The 27,299-nt window shown below is 41.0% G+C and overlaps 1 protein-coding gene across 4 annotated transcripts in view; it reads left to right on the top strand.

Annotated features, from left to right (window-relative positions):
- Window positions 1-27,299, top strand: part of ARHGEF10 (Rho guanine nucleotide exchange factor 10) — a 370,273-nt gene that overhangs the window by 55,765 nt on the left and 287,209 nt on the right. For all 4 annotated transcript variants that reach the window (XM_029595755.1, XM_029595756.1, XM_029595757.1 and 1 more), the window contains exon 2: window positions 1,796-1,872. The gene's annotated coding sequence lies outside the window, so the exon portion shown is untranslated. The remainder of the gene's footprint in view (window positions 1-1,795; window positions 1,873-27,299) is intronic.

The raw sequence follows: 27,299 nt of genomic DNA, 5'->3' as shown, positions 1-27,299 counted from the left end.
ACTGTTCACATTCCAATAAAATGCAAATAAAACTGAAAAAAATACTTAAAGAAAAAAAATCAGAAATAAAAAGATTAAATCAGTCTGAACATAATTAAAAACAAAAAAGGGTCAATATTCAGCCGCTGAGCAGCTAGTTAAGTTTAGCCGGATACACCTATCTGGCTAACTGGGATATTCAGGAGCGCAGCTGCACCGCTGAATATATCTGGCTATCTTAAAGTTAGCCAGATAAGTATATCCATCAAACTTTAGACCTGCCCTACAGTGCAACCAGAGTTATCAAATTTAAGTTAATCAACTAATTCCACTCCTCTCGGAAACACCTACTGACCATCCCCGCAACTCCATGACTTACCTGGCTAGAATATAGCCAGATAAGAGTTTTAAAATCGCAGTTTGGCCATTTAGATGCAGAACCTTTCAGTTATCCAACTCAATGGCTTTTGAATATCTACCCCAAAGACAGTCTAAAAGCACAAGACTGAATATCTTTCACACCTGCAAGAGCAAAGGCAATAAAACTCAAAACAGAGGGCAATGGGTAGCCGGTTCGGTACCAGCACGATACAACTCACCAGAAGCCAGCCGGGTCAGTACCAGCAGGCAGGACTGCACACAGATTCCTGAACTGAGCCAGGTCCTGCACCATCCTGGGCCCAGCATATTTTCTCAAGTTTTCCTTAAGGTGCTTAACTGCACCAGAAACCAGTTTTGTATATTCTTGTGTTTGATGCTTTGTAAATATAATTGTTTGTTATTTTAATGTTTAATTAAATAAACAAGAGTGCAGAACCTTAAATTACCTTCCTGGTGTAAAATGAGGACTAGCATAAAGGGATTTAACTATGATAAGGAAATTACTAAAATCAGTAATATGTCAACGTATCCTGAAACAGTTATGTTGAGTATGCTATGAATAAAATACCAAAATAGAAAAAAAAATTATACAACGTTAAAAAGGTTTCTGCATCTGCATTTATTGTAAATAAACTTCTCTAAACTCTTGTTTAGGTATTGCAGTACACTGAGGAGTTTGTCTCTTCTCAATAAATCTCTGAATGGCAAGGCAGAGTTGCTGCTTTTGTACATAATGGATTCCTTTCTGCAGGCATTGTACAGCATCCACAATTGATTTGACTCGTGTTTCTCAGATGTCAAATATAATTCCATGAATGTTTAAAGCAAATTCAAATTGGCAATGCTTTTATGATTTCATAATAGTAACCTACATAACAATGTTGGCTGGGTGGACCATTTGGTCTTTATCTATCTGCCCAGCATATGGCTTATGGTAGTAACTGCCGCTCAGTGCAGGTTACCCCCTTTGTGTTCTATGTCATAATTGTCAAAATTCAAACAGGGGGTGGGGGGAGAGGGGAGGCCAGGAAAGGGGAGTGAAAGAAGTGGCAAATGTGGGAAGGAAGAGTGACACAATGAGTTGGAGGTTACCTTTGTGCATGTGTGCTGTTATGACAGTAGTTGGCCTTGCTTGTTAAAAGAATAGTGTAATAATCAGGGAAACGTATAATTTAGTACTAACAGGTTATTTAACCCCTCTGGTGACTGATGAGGTAGTGATTTCCATGAGGATGGTTGACATGCCAAATGCAGTAGAGTTAATGCCGAGGTTGGGGAGGCCTACACTATTGGATATGTATTCCCACAGAGCTCTGCTTTCTCTGCTGGATATCTGGCATTCAATAGCCAGACTTTGAGACTGTTTATTAGGGCATTTTGTTTATCACACTTTAAAAACATGAATTATTTACACTGTTTGGTTTTTTCCTTGCAGGCTTGTCTTTACTCCTGAAAAGAAAATCTTAGTAGGTGGGATGGATACAGAAGAATTCCCTCCTCCTCCACCTGAAGGTAACTATATTTCATTGTGACTTTAATTTAGAAATTGTTCTTGGACTCTTGGAACCTGGGCTGTTTGTCCACATACTTGTTGAGTTGTTCAAATATATTTTTTACCGAGTCTAACTGACAGGGCCAAATCGAGTGAAGAGTTTGTGCTGGCATTGTTATCAATTTGTCTTGTTTTATCTTGGCCACACTTTAATTGAAATCATTGCACTTTTGGACAGGCCTGGTAGCTTAGCGGTGAGTACTGTGCACTTCTTCTATGTGGAGAAAAGCCAGGTTTGATTCTCAGGCCTGGCCTTTGCTGCCTTGGTCGGCCGGACATGCTGTGGAGGCAGTGTTCACAGTCCCTAGTAGGGGAGGGCATTTCAGCCATTGCTCAATGGTGATACCTGCTGGCTGGAACTAAAGTGTGCACAAAGCAAGCCCTGAAGGGAATCACAATCTGTGGCTCTTGGCAAAGGTCTATTGTTGCAGTGGCTAAGATAGGCAAGATTATAAATGCTCCGTCATAACCGTACTTTATTATATGTTGCTGTTCTCTGCTTTTCAGTGTTCTCTGTGCTTAAACTCTTTTTCACAGTGTTTATGCTGCCACCTGCTGGTTGCAGAGAAAACCATCACCGTTCACTATTTTTCTCAGCTTAGAAGTTGCAAACTTTGCTCTGATTGGGCAAGCAGCTAAGTATGCTGGGAAATTGCCTCCGTCTTGTGTCAGCAGCTCAGAGAGGCTTGCAGCTCAGTCTCCTCTGGCTGTCTTTTCAGAGTCTTCACAAGGCATTGCATTTTGCCCAGTAATTCAGCAGATGTACTCTAAGAAGGACTCATCATAACTGTAACAGCTCAGAGACTTTGTCAGTTATTCTAAGTTCCATTTGATCATCAGCAAGTTCAGGTTCCTGTTACCTATTAATAAATGTTCTGGAAATTTGAAAATGAGCCTGTCTTCATGTATTGAATCGACTTAGATTTAGCTGTCCATAGCCTACATACAGTGGCATGCAATGAGGGCAGAATAATAACTTTTACTACTGTTTTATCATTTATAAAGCATTACTAGACACATGGAGTGCTGTAAAAATATGGGGGAAATACTTTGGGTTGTGGCAAATGAAAGTTTATGGCACTGTTGCCCAGTAGATGCCAGCTCTGATTGAGCTAGAGTCCTAAAAAAGCAGGAGGAAGCTGCTGGGGCCAAAAATACCATTAAGTTAATGATTTTGTTTTTTAATTAACAAATTATGTGCATTAAATCAGGCTGTAGCAGAAGTATTTATATCCTGATGATGATCTGTTTGGATGCAAATCAGCCCCCACTTAGTGGAATTTCCATCTTTTATTTGACTGGGAGTCATTTTATATTTTTCACTGCTGAAGTGTGTTGTTATTTCTCCTCCTCAGTATTTTGCTTACATTTTCTGATGTTGGCCTTTATTCCTAAGGTGCTGAATTGTCCTTTACTTCTCTATGTTTTTTTGCTACACCTAGGCTTTAGTGGCAGATGAAGACCACAGGGCCTATTTCTCATACCTACTGTAAAACTGTAGACTTTCCATGATCTATAGCTTTATCTTTTTTGATTCACCACAGCCAAGGATCCTCTGTATTTGTCTTGTGCTTTCATTAATTCCAGGACCATTTTTTGTACTATCATATTCATTTAGAGACTCCGTGCTGGCTCTGAACTGGATAAAGGAGTACAAAATCAGTAAAACAAGTATGAATGACTAGTGGAAATCTTGTTCTTTGAGATCAAGCAAGATAGCAGTCCTCACAAGTGGGTGACATCATCCGATGGAGCCCAGCTACTTGTGAGGACTGACATCTTGCTGTCCTCAGAGAACATCTGTTACGGGTAAGCAACTTTGCTTCTTATCCTTACACATTTTCCTTCATAGTATTGATCTAAGACTTTCTTTGTATAAAATTACTGGAACTGATTTTCTGCTGTAATACTTGCTAATGACAGGATTGCATCTTTTAATGAGATGTCACACAACAGTACATTGCCATCCCATTTCATATTTTATGATATGGGAACTTTTATTTTATTTATTTATTTATTTATTTATTTATTTTAGTTTTGGTCATCTATCTATTAGCTACCACCTGCTGAAAATTCCACACATTAAGAAAGGTGGAAAGAAGGCAAAACGATTAGCTACCACCTGCTGAAAATTCCACACATTAAGAAAGGTGGAAAGAAGGCAAAACGATTACCGGCATGGTTAAAAGGGGAGGTGAAAGAAGCTATTTTAGCCAAAAGATCTTCATTCAAAAATTGGAAGAAGGATCCAACAGAAGAAAATAGGATAAAGCATAAACATTGGCAAGTTAAATGTAAGACATTGATAAGACAGGCTAAGAGAGAATTTGAAAAGAAGTTGGCTGTAGAGGCAAAAACTCACAGTAAAAACTTTTTTAAATATATCCGAAGCAGAAAGCCTGTGAGGGAGTCAGTTGGACCGTTAGATGATCGAGGGGTTAAAGGGGCACTTAGAGAAGATAAGGCCATCGCGGAAAGATTAAATGATTTCTTTGCTTCGGTGTTTACTGAAGAGGATGTTGGGGAGGTACCCGTAATGGAGAAGGTTTTCATGGGTAATGATTCAGATGGACTGAATCAAATCACAGTGAACCTAGAAGATGTGGTAGGCCTGATTGACAAACTGAAGAGTAGTAAATCACCTGGACCGGATGGTATACACCCCAGAGTTCTGAAGGAACTAAAAAATGAAATTTCAGACCTATTAGTAAAAATTTGTAACTTATCATTAAAATCATCCATTGTACCTGAAGACTGGAGGATAGCAAATGTAACCCCAATATTTAAAAAGGGCTCCAGGGGCGATCCGGGAAACTACAGACCGGTTAGCCTGACTTCAGTGCCAGGAAAAATAGTGGAAAGTGTTATAAACATCAAAATCACAGAACATATAGAAAGACATGGTTTAATGGAACAAAGTCAGCATGGCTTTACCCAGGGCAAGTCTTGCCTCACAAATCTGCTTCACTTTTTTGAAGGAGTTAATAAACATGTGGATAAAGGTGAACCGGTAGATATAGTATACTTGGATTTTCAGAAGGCGTTTGACAAAGTTCCTCATGAGAGGCTTCTAGGAAAAGTAAAAAGTCATGGGATAGGTGGCGATGTCCTTTCGTGGATTGCAAACTGGCTAAAAGACGGAAACAGAGAGTAGGATTAAATGGGCAATTTTCTCAGTGGAAGGGAGTGGACAGTGGAGTACCTCAGGGTTCTGTGTTGGGACCCTTACTGTTCAATATATTTATAAATGATCTGGAAAGAAATACGACGAGTGAGATAATCAAATTTGCAGATGACACAAAATTGTGCAGAGTAGTTAAATCACAAGCAGATTGTGATAAATTGCAGGAAGACCTTGTGAGACTGGAAAATTGGGCATCCAAATGGCAGATGAAATTTAATGTGGATAAGTGCAAGGTGATGCATATAGGGAAAAATAACCCATGCTATAATTACACGATGTTGGGTTCCATATTAGGTGCTACAACCCAAGAAAGAGATCTAGGTGTCATAGTGGATAACACATTGAAATCGTCGGTTCAGTGTGCTGCGGCAGTCAAAAAAGCAAACAGAATGTTGGGAATTATTAGAAAAGGAATGATGAATAAAACGGAAAATGTCATAATGCCTCTGTATCACTCCATGGTGAGACCGCACCTTGAATACTGTGTACAATTCTGGTCGCCGCATCTCAAAAAAAGATATAATTGCGATGGAGAAGGTACAGAGAAGGGCTACCAAAATGATAAGGGGAATGGAACAACTCCCCTATGAGGAAAGACTAAAGAGGTTAGGACTTTTCAGCTTGGAGAAGAGACGACTGAGGGGGGATATGATAGAGGTGTTTAAAATCATGAGAGGTCTAGAACGGGTAGTATGTGAATCGGTTATTTACTCTTTCGGATAGTAGAAGGACTAGGGGACACTCCATGAAGTTAGCATGGGGCACATTTAAAACTAATCGGAGAAAGTTCTTTTTTACTCAACGCACAATTAAACTCTGGAATTTGTTGCCAGAGAATGTGGTTCGTGCAGTTAGTATAGCTGTGTTTAAAAAAGGATTGGATAAGTTCTTGAGGAGAAGTCCATTACTGCTATTAAGTTCACTTAGAGAATAGCCACTGCCATTAGCAATGGTTACATGGAATAGACTTAGTTTTTGGGTACTTGCCAGGTTCTTATGGCCTGGATTGGCCACTGTTGGAAACAGGATGCTGGGCTTGATGGACCCTTGGTCTGACCCAGTATGGGCATTTTCTTATGTTCTTATGTTCTTATATTTGCCTCTCCAGACTGACCCCCCAGCGCTTGTTCCTTTTACCTCCTTAGCCAACCCCAGCACTGTAATGCCCAGCATGTATCCCTTTGCCCCCCTCCTACATCTGCGGCTGCGGGAGACTTCTGCCAGCTGGACCCAGTCTTTCTGACTTCCGGGCCAGCAACCTTGGTGTCTACTGTTGGCGTCTCCTGTCTGGGCTGCCAGTCCTGCTGTCTCCCAGCAGCTGTGGTTTCCAGTGCTGAGTGGCTTTGCAAAGAGAGCGCTCATGCACTGCTCAGTACCTGCACTCCCTCATGGCCATAGCTGCCACAGCTCAACAAGCACAATCCTCAACAGACAATTCAGGTGGTATCTAAGAGGATTATAATTTATTATTATTTGCTCCGGGAGCGATCTCCTGCACTCGTGATGTCGGGTGACAGGAACCAAAATGGCGCCGGCGCTACCTTTGCCCTGTCATATGGGAAGGGCAAAGGGCCACTGGCGCTATTTCTATTAACACAGCCGTGGCCCGAGAGCGGGAGATCGCGCCGGGACCCCCCCCACTGGACCCCAGGTAATTTAAAACATTTTGGGAGGGTTCGGGAGGGTGGGGGATTTGTTTTAAAGGGTCGGGTGGGTTTTAGGGTTGTTTTGGTGTGCCGGTTTTCCCGCCCTCCCTCCTCCCCTGATTTACGATTTTTTGACGATAAATCGGGGGAATTGCTATTGTATTTTTGACGATTGTTTTAAATCGTCAAAAAACGATTCACATCCCTAGTTAGTATAGCTGTGTTTAAAAAAGGGATTGGATAAGTTCTTGGAGGAGAAGTCCATTATCTGCTATTAAATTCACCTAGAGAATAGCCACTGCCATTAGCAATGGTAACATGGAATAGACTTAGTTTCTGGGTACGTGCCAGGTTCTTACGGCCTGGATTGGCCACTGTTGGAAACAGGATGCTGGGCTTGATGGACTCTTGGTCTGACCCAGTATGGCATATTCTTATGTTCTTATCAAATGCATCTGATGAAGTGGACTTTTGTCCACAAAAGTTTATGCCCCAATAAACCGTTAATTTATCTATAAGTGCCCCCTGATCTATGTCTAGAACTTCATGCTGTGACCTCCTTGATCTAAAGCATTCTTTCCTCTGGAAAAGGTTTGCTTCCTGTGCCTGATTTATACCTTTGAAGTATTTGAATGTCTCTATCATATTCCCACTCCCCACCCCCCTCCGTTTTCTCTTTCCCTTAAGGGTATACATATTTAGGCTGGATTCCAGATACTTCTCTGGCCTTTCCTTTAGTAGAGTTTCCATTCATTTTTTCATCACTGAGGTAAGACTAATTTCCCTGTAGTTTCCATTCTGCTTTCTGTTACATAGTAACATTGGCAGAAAAAGACCAGATGGTCCATCCAGTCTGCCCAGCAAGTTTCTCGTGGTAGTAACTGCTAGAGATGTGCATTCGTTTATCACGAATTAGGCAATTCAACAAACCACAGGGGAGGTCAGGAGTCCCGTCCCCCCCCAAGACTTGCCAAAAGTCCCTGGTGGTCCAGCGGGGGTCCTGGAGCGATCTCCTGCACTCGGGCCGTCGACTGCCAGTAATCAAAATGGCACCGATAGCCTTTGCCCTTACGATGTCACAGGGGCTACCGGTGCCATTGGTCGGCCCCTGTCACATGGTAGGAGCAATGGATGGCGACATGTTTCATCATGTTCCACCACACACAAATGGTTTCCATACATGGTGAGAGGCTGCAAGGAGAGGAATACCAATGCTGGGAGCTTGTGAAAGGGTACGGGAATGGATGTACGAATAACACGTACATTAATCCTGAGAACATAGTCCATTATAGAAATGCAAGCAAATTTATTTGTACAATTAGAAAAAATTGGACAAAAACACATCGAAAAAATGTTGGGTTGTGGGTCCATCCATCGGCCTCCGATTACAGCTCCTGAAACGAAACACAAAACAGGATTAAGATTTTCTCACGCCAGCAATGTGAGTTGGCAACAGGTCGAGGGGATGCATGCCAGCGATGGGAGTTGCTGTTAGCTTGTGTGAGGGATGCCTATGCTTGCAAGGCTGTTAAGGACTTAGGGATCACAGATACATACATCCACAGGCTGACTCAGTTAAAGATCTTCAATTAATTTATGGCTAAAACTGGATCAATTAATTCACTAGAGCTATTTATTTTTACAGCTATTACTGGATCAATATATTCAAAAGTGGAAAGGGGTTATTGGTTTCATAGCTAACAATTTACATGAGAAATAATCAGCTATTTTTCCTTTGGAGAACCTCGGAGCCTGTCACTGTGTTGTCCACCTCAGCTGCCAGTTCTACAGGTGGATCTGGTGGCAAATGTTCTGCAGCCTCTGCTTCCATCCCAAAGCGCAAAGCAATGCTATGGAGTATGCAGTAGGCCATAACTATGCTTGCAACCTTTGCCACACTGTACTGCAGGACACTACCAAACCGGTCCAAACATCTGAATCTGCTTTTCAGTACGGCGAATGTATGCTCAATGACATTTCTTGTGTTGGTATGCGTCTCGTGATAATGCCTTTTGGCCGCTGTGTGTGGGGAGCGGAGTTACCAACCACGGCTTATGGCCATAGCTACTATCTCCTATAAAAGGGGAAATAAATATTGCTTTAAAAACAGTAGAGACACCACCAAATACAGCCATCAATCCATATGGCATATACTCATTTTACCCCTACCACACCTCCCTAACAATATAGTGGTCCAGAAATAAATAAACCGTACACAGCAACATACATTTTTTTTTTTTTTTAACAATGGACCAATGTTCTCGTGCTGGGCCCTGCATGCCGCCATTCCACCTGTCTGTCTATAAACCCAGATTAAAGCAAGTGTTATTTACCAAGCAGCCAGCCATCACTGCATCTTCCTTGTGGGAAATGGGTTCTAGGCGACAAATGGTCATGGATGTAGAAATCATGGCAGCTCCCAGGAAATCCTGACATTGCATTCTGTATTCAAAGGTGTGCATCACATACAACCTGCACATTCATGGAATGGAATTGCTTGCGATTGCGGAATGCATTCTATTATTCCCACTTTGGGGTCAGTGCAATATGAGTACAGTCTATCCCACTCAACACATTGGGCATCCTGGCTATTTCGAAGAAACTAAGTTTGGATCTTCTGCAAGTTTCATTGGGTCCTTGGGATAAGAAACATAATTGCCATACTGGGTCAGACCAAGCCAGCATCCTGTCTCCAAACAGTGGCCAATCCAGGCCATAAGACCCTGGCAAGTTACCCAAAAAACTAAGTGGAACCCATTCTACTGATGCCAGTAATAGCAGTGGCTATTCCCTAAGTCAACTTGATTAAAAGCAGTTAAAGGACTTCTCCAAGAATTTATCTAAACTTTTTTTAAACCCAGCTACACTAACTGCACTGACCACATCCTTTGGCAGCAAATTCCAGAACATAATTGTGCATTGAGTGAAAGAATGTTCTCCGATTGGTTTTAAATGTGCTACTTGCTAACCTCATGGAGTACCCCCTAGTCCTTCTATTGTCCAAAGAGTAAATAACCATTCATATCTACACCTCTCATGATTTTAAACCACCTCTATCATATCCCCCCTCAGCTGTCTTTCTCCAAGCTGAACAGCCCTAACCTCTTTAGCCTTTCCTCATAGGGGAGCTGTTCCATCCCCTTTATCATGTTGGTCGCCCTTCTCTGTGCCTTCTCTTGTGCAACTATATCTTTTTTGAGATGTGATAACCAGAATTGTACACAATACTCAAGGTGCAATCTCACCATGGAGCGATACAGAGACATTATGACATTTCCCATTTTATTACCCATTCCCTTCCTAATAATTCCTAACATTCTGTTTGCTTTTTTGACTGCCGCAGCACACTGAGCTGATGATTTCAATGTATTATCCACTATGATGCCTAGATCTTTTTCCTGGGTGGTAGTTCCTAATATGGAACCTAACATTGTGTAACTACAGTTTGAGTTATTTTTCCCTATGTGCAACACCTTGCACTTGCCCACATTAAATGTCATCTGTCATTTGGATGCCCAATCTTCCAGTCTCGCAAGATCCTCCTACAGTTTATCATAATCTGCTTGTGATTTAACTACTGTGAATAATTTTATATCATCTGCAGATTTGATTACCTCACTTGTATTCCTTTCCAGATCATTTATGAATATATTGAAAAGCACTGGTTCAAGTAGAGATCCCTGAGACACTCTACTGTTTACCCTTTTCCACAGAGAAAATTGACCACTTAGTCCTGCTCTCTGTTTCCTGTCTTTTTTTTAACCAGTTGTACTGCATTATCCATTTCATCATCACCCTCAAGGGCTTTTGTCCTAAGTTACGGGAGACTGAGGACTGATCCATCCCGGAAGCGATACCAACAATGCTTTGGAAACTTCCAATGGCAAAAGAACTGCAAAGCGCAGAGAAGTTTCACCAGGCCAGGCACAGCATGGTTGCCATGGTTGTGGGTCAAGGTCACTGCGCACGTACTCATAAAGGGTTAAAATGCCCTAGAGCTGAGCCAGTATCTTAGCACCACATCTGTCATGGGCAGCGAAAGATGAGTTGTCCTTGGCCGAATGATACGATCCTGGCAGGATCTACGGATGACTCTGGGCGGTCAGACCAAGGGCCATCAAGCCCAGCAGTTTCAGCAGTGGTCCAGTCCAAGTCATCATTGCTCTCGCAATTCAAGATAACATGTAGGGATGGTACTGACGCACTAATCGATGTAAATAACTTCTTCCCCAGCCAACTCCTACAAACCTGAACAGAAAGGCAAAGAATAGGCACATGTCGATAGTATAAACAGGAAATCCAACATTTAATCGAAGGCCGTGCATTATTTGTGCATCTGTACAAACCATGGGCGCTACTTTCCCAGGCGACCAGAACGTGAGAGCGCGCGGGTACAGGCACATATTGGATGTCCGGGGTCCTACTCACTCCTTGCCTGAACGTCCAGGACTTGGGCATCTATTTGCCAGCATACAGCGTCCCAAGTTTAACGGAGCTATTTGCCTACCTGTGCTACCACCTGGTCCAGTTAGGCTTATGTTCTCTGGATTGTTTGCCTAATAATCGCTTTCCTTTGCCTGTAATTCCTTATTCTTGCTTGCACCTCGCAAGAGAAAAGTGAGCAGGACAAGGAAATGAAACATAATCCATTGTTGAAATGGTAGAAATCGCATGGAACCTTCAGGAACATCTGTTACCCGATTTAGCATCACCACAATAACGCTAGGGATGGGCATGGGCGCTAAATTTCAATTGTTAACAAACCTGTTATGGATGCACTAGTTTTGGGTGCGTGGTACTGCAAGGGGAGTAATGCTAATTGGCTCATTTACATGCAATTTAAAATGCAATGGGCCGGATTTTCCAAAGGGTTATGCGCGTCGGGCCTATTTTTGCAAGCCCCGGCAACACGCGTAAAGCCCTGGGATGCGTGTAAGTTCCGGGGCTTGCAAAAAGGGGCGGTCCGGGGGCGGGGGCTCACGTAAGTTTGGAAATAAAAGAAAAACAAAGAAAAAGTTAGGGGGCGAAGGGAAGGTGGGGTGGGAGGGAAGTTCCCTCCGAGGCCGCTCTGATTTCAGAGCGGCCTGGGAGGGAACAGGGGAAGGTAGTGCGGCTTGGCTCGGGCTTGGCACGCACAAGTTGCACAATTGTCCAACCTCTTGCGTGCGCAACCCCTGATTTTAATAACATGCGCGCATGTTATAAAATCGGGCGGTTACAAGTGGTGCCACCCGAGTAGCGCGTGCAGATGTACGCCTGCGCGCAGGTTTGAAAGTCTGCCCCAATGGGTGCTATTTCCTATGTGCTGTTGTACCTGCATATTATGAATGTGCTAATCAAGATAGCATTGGGCAAATATTTAGCGCATATAGCGGCTTGCTGGCCGGAGCACTTGATATTGCATCAGCCTGAGAGAGAGCAAGGTTGAAAATACAAGGAAGATTCTGGGAGGGAGGGGAGATACTAGGGGGAGAAGCAGAAAGTGGGAGAGGAGAAGAGAGAATACTAGTGGAAGGAGAGAAGGAAGAGGGGAGGTACTGGATAAAGTAGTCATTGATTTTTCATCTAGCCCTGTCAATGATTTTGAAAGGTATAATAGTCCTTTACATAAAGTTTTCAAAACTCAGCTTTAGGTTTCTTATCTGCTTAATTCACTGAGCTGTGCGCCTCAGCAAGATTGCCAGATAAGTTCATGAGGCTAACTTAGCCTATATATTCTCTGGGTCTATGCAGGTTGACACTGCTACAGCCTTCTCTCCAGATCCTCACAGGCTGCTGCAGTCTCTTCTCCGGGCGCATACAAGCTGCTGCCACTATAATCTACTGTCTGGGCTTGCAGAGGCCAATGCTGCCGATTCCTCTCTGGGCCCACCCACCCTGTCATCAATGCAGCAGCCTCTTTTCTGGACCTGTGCGGGTTGAAACCATTGGTGGTGCTGGAGCTTCCGTCTCCAGGCCCACACAGGCCTATGCCAGTGCTACAGTTGTTACTCTGTCCTGGTCCTTGCACCAGATTCTGCTGGAAAATGCAGAATTTTTCATGGGAGGGGAATTCAGTGCAAATTCTGCACTGTGCAGAATTTCCCCAGGAGTTAGTCTTTATGCTCTTGTACATCTTTCCCATTCTTCTGTCTAAAAAATAAAAATGTATTAAAAGTAGGAGAACAATTACAGAAATATTCTAGAAGTAATAAAGAATTAAAAAAAACAAATTACCTTACATAACATAAGACTTGCCATACTGGATCAGACCAAGCTCAATATAATGGCCAATCCAAGTCACATGTACCTGGCAGGATCCCAAGGGATAGATAGATTCCAAGCTGCTTATCCCAAGAATAAGCAGTGGCTATCTGCAACTTCTCCTTCATATTGGTTTATGGACTTTTCCTCCAGGAACTTGTCCAAACTATTTTTAAACGCAGCTACACTAATGGCTTTCACCTCATCCTCTGACAATAAATTCCAGAGCTTAATTATGTGTTGTCTTCACACCTTTTGTGACAACAAGCCCAAATTAATCATTGTTCAAAATACTGCCTTAACAAGGCCCATAATAAGTTAAATAGAGCCTTCCTATGACTGATCATGGTAATTTAATTGATTCACATATTCTTGGATGCAGTATCAGATTTTTTCTGTTGTATGAAGTGAATTTGAATTAAAGGTCAAAACATGCTGAAGAACTCTGGGATAATGTTATTGAAAGGTACAGATTGTGGTAAGGCTATAAGAAAATTTCAGTGTTAGAATATCCCTTGGGGCGGTGTCAGGTCTTATCAGTATGTGACGGGGCTATGCCAGTCACTAACATTATCCCTAGTATTTGTCCAGCAATGGGCAGTGGGAGGGAGTTACTGTTATTCAGCATTCACTCCCTGGCCATAACCCCAACCTTTTTGGGGGTAGGCTTGTGTGGGATATACCGTAGATATCCCCACTAGCATGCTCAGTTTTTCAGCAGGCTAGGGCAATTGATAAATATATTGTGTGTTATTGTGCCAATTTTATTTTTTGAAATATTTTAATAATTTTGATATTCTTTGCCATTGTAAAATAAAACTTGCAACATTAATCATCTTTCAAATCATTTAACACAGTGGTGTTTCTTACCCTATTTTAGGGCTCTCTGACGGAGAGAGAGAGAGATCTATATCCCCAGTGCATTCTATGTCTTGGTGAATTGGAGAAGCTGAAGACCATCCCTAGATTTGTTTCATTTTTTTCTCCTTTAACCCAGTATATTGACTGGTTTGATTTTTGTCTCTTACCCATTTTATTGCTTTAGTCTTCCTTGTTACTGCATTGGAACTTTTTGCACCTGGTGGAGATCTTTCAGATAAGAGTACGAGTCTGTGACTGAGATAATGACTGACTAAGCCAGGAGCCCAGGAAAATAGATTCTCTCCGCCCCCATCTGAACTTGGACCCAGCCCTGTAGCACCCTTGGTTGCAGCTAATCACCCAGACAGGGGACCGGCTACAATTGTAAAGTGCAAACAGTTTGGCCCCATCAAAACACTGCTGCATTCAGGCTGTCCTTCCAAAGTCAGTAGCCATGAGCTAAGGAAACTGCCCTGAAAGATCAATGTGAGGCCTAAGGTTACTTCAAAAGAACCACAGAGGTCTCTGGCTGGGTCTAGGGAAAATGCTGATTGTTCACCAGTTTCGAGATTTCTCCACACTACTGAAGAAAAGTCACATAATGTGCTAAAATAGCATTTGCAAAGAAATGCTCAGAACACTGTGTGCATGTGGGGAAAGGTTTATTGGTATGATGAGACCAAAGTGAAACTTTTTGGTCTCAATGTTAAGTGAAATGTGTGGCACAAAACAAACACCTCACCCTGCTCACACCATCCCTATAGTAAAGCATGGTGGTTGGCAGCATTACTGTATATTGTGGGGCTTTTTTGAAGCAGAGGGGACAGGAAGATTTGTGAAGATTGAGGTAAAGATGGATGGTAGAAAACCAATATCCAGATCCTGGAAGGAAAACCTGTTCCAGTGTGACACAGACTTGCAACTGGGGAGAGATTCACTTGTCAGCAGGACAATGATTAGCTAAACAGAAAGCATAAACAGTGGAGTGGCTCAGCTAGAAGAAAGTGAATATCCTGGAGTGGCCCAGTGAAAGCACAGAACAGAAAATTTGTAGGAAGAATGCAGACCACAGAGGATCCCTGGCCACCTTGAAACAGCTTGAGCTCTTCTGCCAAGGAAACTGGGCACAAACTGTGCCATCCTGCTGTGCAAAGTTGGTAAATACTTATCCTATTGCTGCCAGCGGGGGCTTCCACCAAGCATTGAGTCAAGAGGAGAGAAGATATTTTGTTCTTAATTAGTTTTAGAATATTTCTACAATTGTTCTTTCATGATGAAAGTGTAGAGTATGTTGTGTAGATCAATGAAACCAACCTTACTTTAATTCATTTTATTTTATTTTTTAGGTAGCAGAATATGAAAAATGTATAAGGTGTGAAGGCATAGAATGCACTGGGGATATAGATCTCTCTCTCTCTCTCTCCCTCTTCAACTCTCTCCATCAGAGAGCCCTAAAATAGGGTAAGAAACACCACTGTGTTAAATGATTTGAAAGATGATTAATGTTGCAAGTTTTATTGCACAGTAGCAAAGAATATCAAAATTATTCAAAACATACTTCAAAAAATAAAATTGGCACAATAACACACACTATATTTATCAATTGCCCTAGTCAATCATTCCTCATTCACACTGCTTCTAAATTCTCTGTATTGTTATGAATTTATAACATGTAGAGATATTAACATAAAACATTGTCAAAATATATACAAAGTGCTTGTACAAATTGACACCAACATCACAGAGTCTGTACTGCAAAGAGGCATGGAAGTCTGCTCCAAATCCAGTTCCAGCAAAGAGACTTGAAAAGGTTTCCAATATACTAAGAAGACAGTGGAAATTTACAGATGATTATTGACAAAGCTGCATATAAAGAATCAACAATAAGAGGTCGCGTCCTCTTCACTAAATACAGTACATGGTATCGGCGCAAGAATAGTTATGAACAATATTTTCCCCCGAAGAAGCTTGGACAGCGAAACAGAGGCCTTTGGAGGGACTGAGAGAATACAGGGTATAGCAGAAGTAGAATAGAGACTACAGAAACATCATTGGAACAACAATCCTGGGAAACAATTACAAAGTATCCTTTCTTGTGGACTGAGATTTGGCTGTATTCCATTTTTAATGAAGGTATCTTCCATGTGACTCATTTGCAATTCACAAAATATCTTTCTTGATGTCCAGCTCTATTGCAAGTGTGTCATTGTTTCATTACAAGCACTTTGTATATATTTTGACAATGTTTTAGGTTAATATCTCTACATGTTATAAATTCATAACAATACAGAGAATTTAGAAGCAGTGTGAATGAGGAATGATTGACTAGGGCAATTGATAAATATATTGTGTGTGATTGTGCCAATTTTATTTTTTGAAATATGTTTTGAATAATTTTGATATTCTTTGCCACTGTGCAATAAAACGTGCAACATTAATCATCTTTCAAATCATTTAAAACATTAGTGGTGTGTGTGACCCTATTTTAGGGTTCTCTGACAGATATACCATTTTAGGTACCCACATACCATTTTTATTTCATTTAAAGCCTAAATTATATAGTGTCATATATATTCACTAATGTGAACTCATGCAAACGTATTAAATATACAAAAATATACAAACTTTGTTATTGTTCAGAAATGCTTATATAATAAAAATAGTATACCAAACTCAAATATAAAGTGTCCATGAATATTTTCTTTATGCCATAATGTATTCAATGCTTGAGAGCAACAACTCTCCTATAATGCTATAAATGACTTATAATGATAGAGTTTACTAACAACAAAATTTTAAAGGAAGAAGTGGAATGTTTCATAAATTTATTAAGGCATTACTGGGTTGCAATGCCTTTAAGTTGTTTTAATCATAAACTCTCCACCTCCAACCTGTTTTTAAAAATTTTGTTAAATTTATGAGTGTGCTGTGAAATCTCTTGGAGATTGATTGCTGTGGTTGCATGTCTTAAGTTGAATTCATAATACCGACTTATATGAGAAACATTTCAAAAACGTCCACCCGACAAGGCCTTGTTTCTGACCGAACCGCAAATAGTCGGCCTTGTTTCTGACCGAACCCGGTCTTTCTTCAGGGGATGTAAACGGACTTAGCAAATAGTCGGAATTACTTATCTGAAGACGATTTACTGCCGACTCTCGCTGGTGATTAAACTGCTCCTACGGTATCCGTATGATGACTTTCTCGGATCAACTTGATTTCAGATGTTATATAGACTGGTGAGCTCTTAAGTCCAAAACTTTAAACGGATACAGGGCTTGCAAACATCAGCGGGATGCAACGCGAATCTCCACTCTATTAACTGTTCAACTGGATGAACTGTTCAACTGGATGAACAGTTAATAGAGTGGAGATTCGCGTTGCATCCCGCTGATGTTTGCAAGCCCTGTATCCGTTTAAAGTTTTGGACTTAAGAGCTCACCAGTCTATATAACATCTGAAATCAAGTTGATCCGAGAAAGTCATCATACGGATACCGTAGGAGCAGTTTAATCACCAGCGAGAGTCGGCAGTAAATCGTCTTCAGATAAGTAATTCCGACTATTTGCTAAGTCCGTTTACATCCCCTGAAGAAAGACCGGGTTCGGTCAGAAACAAGGCCTTGTCGGGTGGGCTTTTTTGAAATGTTTCTCATATAAGTCGGTATTATGAATTCAACTTAGACATGCAACCACAGCAATCAATCTCCAAGAGATTTCACAGCGCACTCATAAATTTAACAAAATTTTAAAAAAAAGGTTGGAGGTGGAAAGTTCATGATTTAAAATAACTTAAAGGCATTACAAACCAAGTAATGCCTTAATAAATTTATGAAACATTCCACTTCTTCCTTTAAAATTTGTTGTTAGTAAACTCTGTCATTATAAGTCATTTATAGCATTATAGGAGAGTTATTGCTCTCAAGCATTGAATACATTATGAGCATAAAGAAAATATTCACGGACACTTTTATATTTGAGTTGGTATACTATTGTCATTGCACAAGTTGTCTTGTAGCATATTCTGAGGTGCATAGATTTTTGGGTTTGTCATATATAATAAAATGACAGGAGCATAAACAAAACAACATTGTAAAGTTTTTTTAACAAAATATTTTATCATGCTACTGTAGGGTCCAAGTACTGTCTCAAGGTGTTTTTGGTTTTTTTTTAAACCTTGAAAATGTTCTGCACACTATGAATACTAGGTCCAAGCAAAATGTGCAGATAGGGGTAGATTTTAAAAACTTGCGCACGCGGCTACTCTGCGCGCATACATGGACACGCAATTTATAACATGCGCGCGTATGTTATAAAATGCCGGGTCGGCGCACGCCGGGTGGGGGGGGAGCATTTTTGCAGATACGCGCAGCAACACATCGGGGCCTTCCCCAGTTCCCTCCCAGTCCGCTCCCAATTAAGGAGCGGACTGGGAGGGAACTTCCCAACCCCCCACAAAACTCTTAACCTACCTTTGCGCCTGCTTCGAGTTGCTGTGCCGGGCACCTCTAGCCCCGCCCCACCACCTACACCGCTCCTTTCAGCAACCCTGAGACTTACATGCGTGGCGGGCCTTTGAAAATTGGCCCGGCGCGTGTAGGTGTTCTAAAAATCCCGGCCCATGGTGCACAATGTTTCTAAAATCATTCATTCAAAATAATGATTCCACTCTCTTTTTCCCACAGTACAATTGCCTGCATATTGGGAACCTTTAACATAGATTTTGTGCACTGTTGTTTTGGCCTTTGACTATATATATTTAGTCAATCTTTATATATTTTTTCTGTCTTTCATTATTATTTCAGCTCAAAGGTGTCCAATCTAATGTTGGTGTCACTTTCCTTAGCGTTTGTCTACATTCTAACCTATACCTTGCTGTCTAGCTTTTAAAGTGCATTTGGATCTTATTTTTGCTTAGTCTAGTCTTTTGCAGTCAGTTTTTTTCTCTGACTGTAGCGCATAGACAGACCTGAAGGGAAGAATTGTGTTCAAAGCTGAAATTGCAAATGACAGTAAAAAGCAGTGGAACTGAAGCCTTGCAATAATGGTCCTAGGGATCATTCAGCACATCTTGCCTTGTGGTGAACCTGCTCAAGGAAGGAACAAAGCCCATGTTTCATTTTGAGGAAGGCGACACCAGGGGCCACAAAGCCCATTTTGAGTAAGTGCGTTTCCTGACTCGAGCATCTCCAGTGAAGGCAGCTGGCCTTTGGCTGAAGCTGAATTGTTTGGGTGTACCATCTGTTTTCGGCATCACATAGCTGCAACAGACGATAAAAACATTAGCCAAGTATGGGGAGGGAGGGCAGCGAAAACAGAATATGAATTGTAGTGATGAATAGTCTCTTGTCCAGAAAGCTGTTTTCTACTACATGCTTTAAGGCTTTTCTGATGCCCATTTGTGATTGAGAAGGAAGGTTGTTTTGAAGCATCCTGTTGGATACACAAAAAGCAATTTCCAGTCATTTACTTAGGTTAATTGGCAGTCTGAAAATAGGTCTTCTCAGAGAGGCTAAAGAATGTGCGTGGGGTTTCATAGTGCGCACACATTTAGTTGGATTGAATGGGAGAGGAGGTGCTTGGCGTAGGATTGGAAAATAATGCTTACTGATTGTATTTTTCAAATCTAATTGTGTTATTTTCCTTATAAATTTTATACACATACACACAGCTAGTGCAAAGCTCATGGATACAAAGGCAGGCAGTTATTTTTATTTTATTTATTGAACTTCCTGTTAATTTGTATTCCAACAGTCCCATCAAACAAATTCTTTGAGTCACACTTCAAACAAACCATTATTCAACTACAAACAAAGGAACCCACTCTAGCACAGTCTCAAACAACTAAATAGTGTGCTTTTACATCTAAAGGATCCTGGAAAGTATGGAGGGGAAGGACCCTGGTGGGTGGCACTACTAGAGTTGTATGGGTTACTGTATGTTTTAAACGTTATCTCTTGTTATTTGTTTTTTGTGTTTGATGTTCCACTGAAAACACCCTGGCTCTCATTTGAGCCACTCACTTCTTGTGTAGAAGGAATAACCAGTAAAGCTTGTTGGCTCAACAGAAGCTCCAGGCTTGGAGTCTACCATTTATTTTTTGTTTAACTAGTAACCTGGCGTATTCCCTCGTACTCTCCAAAATGTTAACATCAACATTTTGGAGAATGAACTAACAGACAATCAGGCCGATTCAGTAAAGTCGCAGGAGAGCGGGTGAGCGCCTGCTTTCCCGGCACGCGCGCACAGGCCACTGTCCTGTGCGCGCGATTCAGTATTTAAATGAGGGCCCGTGGTAAAAAGAGGCGCTAGGGACACTAGTGCATCCATAGCGCCTCTTTTTTTGACAGGAGCGGCGGCTGTCAGCGAGTTTGAACAACCAATGCTCAATTTTGCTGGCGTCAGTTCTCAAACCCGCTGACAGCCCCGGGTTTGGAAACTGGACACCGGCAAAATTAAGCGTCCAGTTTTCAAGCCGCGAGCTGATTAAAAAAATTTTTTTTTAAATTATTTTTAAACTTTTGGGACCTCCGACTTAATATCGCCATGATATTAAGTCAGAGGGTGTACAGAAAAGCAGTTTTTACTGCTTTTCTGTACACTTTCCCGGTGCCAAGAGAAATTAACGCCTACTTTTGGGTAGGCGCTAATTTCTGAAAGTAAAACGTGCGGCTTGGCTGCACATTTTACTTGCTGAATCACGCGGGAATAACTAATAGGGCCATCCACATACATTTGCGCATTTTCGACCCCTTACTAAATAAGGGGTAAAGCTAGCACGTCAAACGCGCGTCCAAACGCAGGCTAACAGTGCGTTCCGCCAGAGCGCACTGTACTGTATCGGCCTGAATGAAATGCTATTAGAAATTTGGAAAGTTAACAAAATCCACAGCATAGTAAAAATGAGTGCTTTCAATTATCCCAGTATTAACTGGGTGAATGTTACATCAGGACACTCTAGAGAAGTAAAATTCCTAGATGAAATAAATGATTGTTTCATGGAGCAGCGGGTATAAGAACCAAACAAGAGGAGAAATTATTTTAGACCTAGTCCTTGGTAGAACAAAGGATTGGTGCGAGAGGTAACAGTGTTGGAGCCACCTGGCAATAGTGAACACAACATTGTGAAATTTGACTTAATAACTGGAGAGAGCGCAAAAAAGAAATCTACCAGGACAGCATTTAACTTTAAAAAGGTGACCGTGATAAAATGAGGAAAATGGTTAGGAAAAAACTGAAAGAAGCAACTGCAAAGGTTAAGAGTTTCAATCCGGTATGGATGTTTAAATATACCATCTTGGAAGCGCAGATCAGATGTTTTCCACACATTAAAAAGGTGGAAAGAAGGCTAAACAATTATCAGCATGGTTGAAAGGTGACGTGAGAGAGGCTATAATATCTAAACGTCTTTCAAGAAATGGAAAAGGGATCCGAACGAAGAAAACACAAAACAGCATAAGCACTGGCAAGTCACATGCAAAGCATTGTTAAGGAAGGCAAAGAGAATTTGAAAAAAAACTTGCCATGGAAGCAAAAACTCAACTTTTTCAGGTACATTTGAGGTAAAAATCCTGTGAGGGAGTCAGCTGGATGATTCGATGATCAAGGGATGATAAAGCCATACCAGAGAGGCTAAATGATTTCTTTCCTTTGGTATTCACTGAGGAAGATGTAAGAGATATACCCATGCTAGAAATTATATTCAAAGGTGATGATTCAGAGGAACTGAAACAAATCTCAGTGAATCTGGAACATGTACTAGGGAGAACTGACAAACTAAAGAGTAGCAAATCATCTGGACGAGATGGTATACAACCCAGAGTGCTGAAAGAACTGAGAAATGAAATTGCGGACCTGCTATTGGAAATTTGTAAACTATCAATAGCATAATCTACAGTACCTGAAGACTAGAGGGTTGCCATTGTAACACCAATTTTTACAAAGGGATCAAGGTGTGATCCAGGAAACTACAGACCAGTGAGTCCGATCTCTGTACCAGGAAAAATAGTTTCTACCATCATAAAGAATAAAATTGCTGAACATTAGATAAGCATAGTTTAGTGGGACAAAGCCAATATGGATTTAGGCAAGGGAAGTCTTGCCTCATAAACTTGCTACATTTTTTTGAGGGCATGGATAAAGGTGAGCCAGTTGATTATAGTGTATCTGGATTTCCCTCAAGAGAGACATCTTGGAAAATTAAAAAGTCATGGGATAGGGGGAATGTGGATTACCAACTAGTTAAAATATAGAAAACAGAGAGTAGGGCTAATTGGTACATTTTCCCAATGAAAAAATGTGAATAGTGGAGTGACCCAGGGATCTCATCTGGGACCACTGCTTTTTAATATATTTATAAATGACCTAGAAATGGGAGCAAGTGAGGTGATTAGATTTGCAGATGATACAAAATTATTCAAAGTTGTTAATCGCAAGAGAATTGTGAGAAATTGCAAGAGGACCTTGCAGAACTTGGAGACTGGGCATGCAAATGAAATTCAATGTGGACAAGGGCAAAGTGATGCACTTGGGGAAGAGTAACCTAAATTATAGCTACAAAATGCAAGGTTCCATATTAGGAGTCACCACTCAGGAAAAGGATCTAGGTGTCATCCTGGAAAATACATTGAAATGTTCTGCTCAGTGTGCAGCAGCAGCCAAGAAAGCAAAAGAATGCTAGGGATTATTAGGAAAGGAATGGATAATAAAACAGAATATCATAATGCCTTTGTATTGTTCCTTGGTGCGACCTCATCTTGAGTATTGTGTGCAGTTCTGGTCACCACATCTCAAGAAAGATATAGCAGAATTAGAAAAAGTACAGAGAAGGGAAACCAAAATGATAAAGGGGATGGAACAATTCCCCTATGAGGAAAGGCTAAAGAGGTTAGGACTCCAGCTTGTAGAAGAGATGGCTGAGGGGAGAAATGATAGAGGTCTATAAAATGAATGGAATGAGTAAACGTTAATCAATAATTTACTCTCTTGAAAAGTACAAAGACTAGGGGACACAATGAAGTTACTAGGTAAAATGTTTAAAACCTATTAGAGAAAATATTTTTTTATTCAATGCATAATTAAGCTCTGAAATTTGTTGCCAGAAGTGTGGTGAAAGCTATTAGTGTATCTGCATTAAAAAAAAAAAAAAAAGGTTTGGACAAGTTTCTAGAGGAAAATTCCATTAACAATTATTAAGGTAGAGTTACAGAAATCCACTGCTTATTCTTGGGATAAGCAGCCTGGAATGTGTCTACCCCTTGGGATCATGTCAGGAATTTTCAACCTGGCTTGGCCACTGTTGGAAACAGGATACTGGGCTTGATGGACCCTTGGTCTGACACAGTATGGCAAGTTTTATGTTCTTATATTCTTCACCTTTGTTCTTGCCACTACAGGAAGCCAATGTAGAGTGTACTGTGATGGAGTAGCATGATCTCTTTTTGAATTCCCTCAACTTGGACCATTTGTAGTTTGTGCTTGAGGCTAAAAAGGAGGACCACAGAACACATTAGAATAATTCAGTTGCGCTAACACCAGATAATATTTGACTAACACATAAGTTAAACCGAAAATTGCCTCTGATATATTCAAGTAATACATATTGGTGGAATGGGTTAATTGATATATGTGGGGTGGAGGTAATGTTTAGATTACTACAATGCAGTTATACATTTTTAACCAAAATCATATTATGTCAGCAAAATCTCTGGCTCCTTTGTTTATAAAAATGAAATGGTAAATGATAGTTATTCTCTGATACAAAATTTTTGTTGCAATTTATATGTCTTACTAGAGTGTTTACAGTATTTGACATCTGAGATTTCTGCTTAGAACTTACTGAGTATTTTTTCTTTTGTCACAACCAGGAAAAAAACCCCTTAAGTACAGTTTGCTCTTATGATTTTGAAAGAATGTGTTTTGGGTTTTTAAATGTTATATAGAGACATTATATCAGATATTGTATGTTTGGGATGGCCAACTCTAGCCTTCAAGAACCACAAACAGGCCAGGTTTTCAGGATATCCACAGGATATCATGATATTTGCTACCGTTGTATGTAAATATATCTCATGCATATTCATTGTGGATATCCTGAAAACCTGGTCTGTTTGTGGCTCTTTAGGACCTGATTTGGCCACCCCTGACATATGTGATCTTATCATTTTTTTTTAATTTGCAGTTTTCTCCCATTCCTTTGGGCTGTCAGCTTATTTGATACAGGAGGTGGGATGTGGCACCATGAGCCTTAATTTGCAACCATATGGGCATTTTACTCTATTTTATACCCTCCTCCCAACTCATCTTGTCCAGTCATTGCAGCAATGGTTCTTGCATCAGGGCTCCTTCCAGAATCCTGCCATCACGGGTCCTACTTCTGGCCACTAGATGTAATTATTGTGCAATGAATGGGACACTCTCCCTTTAGGGCAGTGGTTCTCAACCCTGTCCTGGGGACCCCCCAGCCAGTCGGGTTTTCATGATATCCACAATGAATATGCATGAGAGAAAATTTGCATACACTGCCTCCATAACATGCAAATTTTCTCTCATGCATATTCATTGTGGATATCATGAAAACCCGACTGGCTGGGGGGTCCCCAGGACAGGGTTGAGAACCACTGCTTTAGGGGCTGTGTACAGTGCCTCAGCATCATCCCCAACCAGCCCAAAGACCACAAGATTTGACCCAAGAATTGAATTCAGCAGCACTACCACTGAACATTCAGGTCAGTCCTCTTATTTTCAAGGTCACCAAACCTCTAGTTCAGGGATGGTGAACCCATGGCACATTTGCCAGAGATAGCACATGGTGCTTTCTAAAAGGGCATATGAACCTCTCAGTCACTATGCTTCATAAAAACATAAGAATGGCCAAGCATTCTGTCTGATAGTGTCCTCAGAGTCACCAGATGAAAAAGTGTGAAACAAAATGGCCTCCAGCCAATCTCTAAAATCTGTTTTATGTACTTGTCTTCCAAGAATGCATCCAGATCCTTCTAGAACCCTGCTACACTGCTTTTTGTGACTACAATAACATCATCTGATTCTACAATTTAATTGTCTGCTGACTAGAGAAATATTTCCTTCTGTTCATCATAAAACCTCCTAGCATACAGTTTCATTGGATACACCTTGGTGCTAGTATTTTTTTTTTTTTTTTTTACAGCATAAAGAACTTTCCCGTTCATGATCTTGTAGACCTCTATTATGTACTCCCTCAAACTTTTTTAGCCTGTTTAGAACTGTATTTGTTAGAAGATGAATATCTTCCTCTAAGCAGCTCCTCTTTGGTACTTTGTGTAAGGAAAGTTTTCCTAATTGCAAAAAGATGTAAACTGATCCATTACATAGAGGTCTTCACCAGCTCTTTCAGTGTGGAGAATACAGATTCAGGTTTTATTGAGTCTGAAAAAATGTCTGCTATTAGTTCTGCAATGCTTAGAGAGAAGAGATTTCTGAAAGTATGGGAACCATTTATTTGTTCCTTGACCATGAGAATTGGATACTAAATTCTCTAAAACTGTAATAAGTGTGGACTTGATTTTATTGATAAGGAATGTGAATGAATATTCTGTGGTTGCTAGTGGGGGATGGGAGAAGGTTGGGGGAAAATTAACAATGATGTAATGTCATTGTATTGTGCTTAAGACGTTGGCTTTATATTATTTGGACGTATTATATTGGCCTGAATAAACGTTTTTAAAAACACATTTTCAGGTACGGGGCAGATTTTAATGTTACATTAGAGATTACCAGTAGCGGGTACTATGTTATAGAGATATGCATCAGGTGCCCGATCGCTTTTGCTTTCGGGTTCGGGTGGCGAGATTTTCCTGTGGATCAGCGTTTTTTTTGTTTAATGAAAAATCGGTTTTCGGCTTACAAAAAAAAAAATAACAAAAAAGTAGCAAAGTAACAAAAATTTACTGTTTTTGTTAGTGTGCGCTAACGCGAAAACCAATTTTCCCCGAAAATTTGGGGAAAAGCAATTGGTTTTCGCTGTTGCCAATCCATGACGATTTAGGGAATCGTCAAAAAATGAATGCACATCCCTACAATGTTATCTCACCCAAGCTTGATGGTACCAGTTCATCTAGGGTGAGAGATAACATAGTACAAAATTTCATCTTTGTGAGATTTTCCTTACTCCAAATGGTGTCAAATCTTCACCAAGGTGTACTGTGCTGTTCATACATCTCACTCTACATGCAAAACTGGCCCATAAACCCTAAGCCACCACCAACACCTCTCTCTCCCCCTTTTTCTCTTCCCTGGGGCCTCCTAGGCCTCGCTAATTATTACTTTTCCCTAGGGAAATATCCTGGACCAGGATTCCTTGGGCTTAAGTTGGACTGGGCCAGATTGCTGGAGCTGGTCCTTTAAGTGTTCTGGGGTTTTCTCCTATATACCCCTTCACATACCCTCCCCCCATCTCAAACCTCAGATTTAGCACTTCCTTTACTAGGGGTATACTCTTTGGAAAATAGATCCTTCGCCATTCTATGCTGGTGTCTGTCTAACCCTTCCTTGCTCATTCTGGAAACTAGTCAAGGTTTCTCAAGTTGCCTGTTTCCCCTTTATCACAGTAAGTTCCTCTACTCTGTCTTCTGGGTAGCTGGAATACTCCATCTTCCTTTGGCATCATTGCCATCGGGTTTTGGGTGTTTTGTAGTTTTTCCAGTCTAATTCTGGGCTTCTCCAGCATGAGGTCTCTGGAAATGGGTATTCTTTACAATTGATGAACCCAATGTTAATCTGGACCCACAGAGATTTGGGGAAAATCATGCTCCAGAACAACTGGGAGGAGAACTCAGGAAGCACTCCCATCTCTACAGTAGTTTGCCCTGCTGTAGTTGTCCATACCACCTGACAGGTGGAGTACTGTTTCTAATCCTCATATATACAAGCAATTCTCACCTACTTTTTATTGTTGACATACAGTCTCTGAGCTAGCTCCTTCCTAATGAGTGTCTTGTCGCACCAAAGCTTGGGCGGGAATCTCATTCAGCTCAACTGGGATCATGACATGGACCATGGACCATCTACCAAATTATAGCTTTGTCTCTTACAAAAGTATGCACCCATTATGCTCCCATTCTTCTTCCTTAAGTTGAGGGCAGTCCTTAATGACATGTTCTTCCGCTCCACAGTGGGAGCACGCTTGCCAAACTTGCTCCACCTTAACTCTAGCAATTCCCATAAAGTGTTTGTCATTTCTTTCCTTTGTTCGATTTATGCTTTCCCTTGTGGATCTTTGCTAGCTTGTGCTCCCATTCTAGATCCTCAAATCATGGACAATCCTTGGCAGCATGATCTTTTGCCACTTTGTAGGAGCATGCCTGCAGGGCCTGATCCACTTTAACTTTACCACTTCCTACAAAGGACTTATCATTGGGGGCAACAGTCTTCCTTTTCTAGCACAAAGTGAGCAAAAGGAGAAAGTGTCCAGACCC

This window comes from Rhinatrema bivittatum, chromosome 3 (assembly GCF_901001135.1).
Source record: "Rhinatrema bivittatum chromosome 3, aRhiBiv1.1, whole genome shotgun sequence".
Taxonomy (NCBI): Eukaryota; Metazoa; Chordata; class Amphibia; order Gymnophiona; family Rhinatrematidae; genus Rhinatrema; species Rhinatrema bivittatum.
Note: the sequence above shows the minus strand (reverse complement) of the source record. Positions and strands in the feature narration are given on the sequence as shown.